Source organism: Gadus chalcogrammus, chromosome 21 (assembly GCF_026213295.1).
Source record: "Gadus chalcogrammus isolate NIFS_2021 chromosome 21, NIFS_Gcha_1.0, whole genome shotgun sequence".
Taxonomy (NCBI): Eukaryota; Metazoa; Chordata; class Actinopteri; order Gadiformes; family Gadidae; genus Gadus; species Gadus chalcogrammus.
This window is the reverse complement of record NC_079432.1, coordinates 14,531,206-14,533,705: the sequence shown is the minus strand read 5'-3', so window position 1 is coordinate 14,533,705 and position 2,500 is coordinate 14,531,206. Positions and strand designations below refer to the sequence as shown.

At 43.8% G+C, this 2,500-nt stretch overlaps 1 protein-coding gene across 7 annotated transcripts in view; it reads left to right on the top strand.

Moving 5' to 3' along the window:
- The window catches only part of dtnba (dystrobrevin, beta a), a 30,952-nt gene extending 28,549 nt beyond the window's left edge, over nt 1-2,403 (top strand). For 5 of the 7 annotated variants that reach the window (XR_008893609.1, XR_008893610.1, XR_008893611.1 and 2 more), the window contains one exon: nt 1-2,403. This exon is cut by the window's left edge and continues 381 nt beyond it. The gene's annotated coding sequence lies outside the window, so the exon portion shown is untranslated. The other 2 variants (XM_056581110.1, XM_056581109.1) reach the window with 1 other exon arrangement.
- The last annotated feature ends 97 nt before the right edge of the window (nt 2,404-2,500 follow it).

The window sequence follows — 2,500 nt, the reverse complement described above, 5'->3', positions numbered from 1 at the left end:
ACATTTGAAAAAATGGAAGTGTACAGAAAATGTCGAGAGATGTTGTGATGGTGCTGAGGTGAGGGACTCCAAGGACAGAAGGAAATGGGTTCATGGAGAAATGGCTATCAGAGTTTTAAAATGTTTCATGTAATCGGCACTGTGTGCTCAGTATTTATTGCCTTGCTTTTGATTCTGAGTTTGATTTTGACTTTGGACACTTAGTCAGTGTGTTAATGTGGATCCGCTGATTTTTGCCTGTTTTGTATGTGCATGTGTGTGTGTGTGTGTGTGTGTGTGTGTGTGTGTGTGTGTGTGTGTGTGCCCGCGTAGAGTATTGTATGGATGAGACTTCTCCCACTGGTTCTGGTGGCCACATTGTTTCCTAGGACTACCAGTTAGAGGTAACACCGGTACTAACAGAACAGAGCGCGGCCCAGCTTTCTTACGCAATCTCACTAATCAGATTTAAGATTAGCCTAAAGTCTGATGGGAGATGAGGTCAAATCTGTGTAAACAAGGCTTTGTTTAACCTCAATTTGTTTCATCCAATCATGTTGCTATAGACAGGGGAAATGCACCTTTTAAAATGGAAATGTTTTCTTCTGTACAATATCTCTGTGCCGTCTCCCCCCAGAAGTTATGCTGTAACGCAGTAGGGTGGTTGGATCCCAGATCAGAAAAACACTGGATGATGGATTATTTTTGTATATACTTGCAAATAATTGCTTGAAAGGCCCGTTTTACAAGCAGGTGTGAGGTTGGTCATTATGAGCCGTTCTAAAACCCATCACCCTGTGACAACCCGAGTGGATCCACCGTCCGTGGATGACCTCCCCAGTGGGTGGGGATGATTGGTCAGACATCTGGGTGGACCCTCAATCACTATTTTGTCTCACACCTGGTTGTAATATAGGCATCCTCTAGGCCAGACAGCTTGCACATACCCATCATGCACCTCCGTTGAGTCTGTTGAGTTGATCTATACTTCTCACCACACGACAACTGCATGAGTGAATGTCTTCTAAACATCCCAACAATCAATTATTGGATTGCTCTTCAACCAACTGCTCCCCAGACAAAGGCTATAATGCGTTCAGCTCGCCTGGACAGCAGAAGCCAGGATTCTCCTTGAGGTGTTGTCTATTTTACACCAAATAACCGACTGAATGAATAAACCGGTGACGGAAATAATCAGTGAACAAATGACTGAGTTAATGATTTTATGAGTACTTCGGTGTGTGTGTGTGTGCATGTGAAAGTACCAACCTGACCTAAAGGCCCTGCAGGTCTCCCATGTTAGGTACATTGTCATTTGAAGTGTGGATCGCTGTTTCTTCTATAAATAAATATTATTTCACACCAACCCTTGTTACTGTTCATCCGTCTACTTTATGTTAATCAGGGCCTTCAGAAAGAGCCATAAATTCTCCCAACATTTGTCAATTATTTAAAGCTCAAATCGAACTCATTACAAGGCTATAACACAGGTTTTATTCAAAGCTGAGTCATATCGTTGGGGGTGTTTTAAATGGGAAAGGGGATTCATATTTTATCAATAATCTCAGAAATTATCAAATGTTGAAATTATATATTTATGATATATTATGATCTTTTGGAATGAAGTTCTTCTTTCAGACTAACTAGTGTAAACACGTTCCGCTATCTATTGTTATTCTGTGGAGGGAACAGGGACTGCTGGAGGCCGAATGCTCTAGTGGAGACGATCTCTTCCCAGTACAATAGTTTCAGCTCAGGTGAAGTGGCACCTGACCTGGCGTCACAACACCATCGATATCCACCCATACGTCGGCAGTGTCAACGAGAGGACAGACCTCAGCTTTGGGGCCCCCAGACAGACACTCCCCCCTCTCCGTGCTGCCCGTTTGGGACCCTTGGGAGGGTGGATGAGCGCAGGTTAAGCCAGCAGTTTCAGTCAGTCTTACCTCCTGCAGGAACCTGCCAGCATTGCCGGCATTCATGCGCCAAGCTTTTCCATCCCTGTCTTATGGGGGAGCATAGTGATGACATGCATGTCCTCTTCACACACATTGGACATGCTTTTATTGATGTTCTTGACAGGCAGCATTTCTTCGCTCTGGGAGACACTCATTTTTGAAATTGCTGCATACCTCCCTTCAACTCTCGAGAAACGTTGTGTATGAAAGCTTGAACGTTTATTTATACAATCTATCTGACCATAACTTCCCCATTTATTCTCACTAATCATCAGTGAACAGACATGGCTTGAGAACAGGGGATTTTCAGACCTTTTTTTACCCATTTTTGTTACCAATTGAGGTTAGAGGACTCAACTTGTCCTGACCTGTTTTTTATGAAGTTGAGCTTCACTTGACAACCGCACGAGTGAGTCATCTGAGCAGCAGTAGAACTGTAGAGCAAGTCTTCCTATTGTGTCTTCATGCTCTACTACTAACCTAGGCCAAGGGGATTCTTCCTGTTCCCCCACCTGGAGGCAGAAACCAGGATCATCCTGTTTTCTCTCTAACCCTAACCCTAA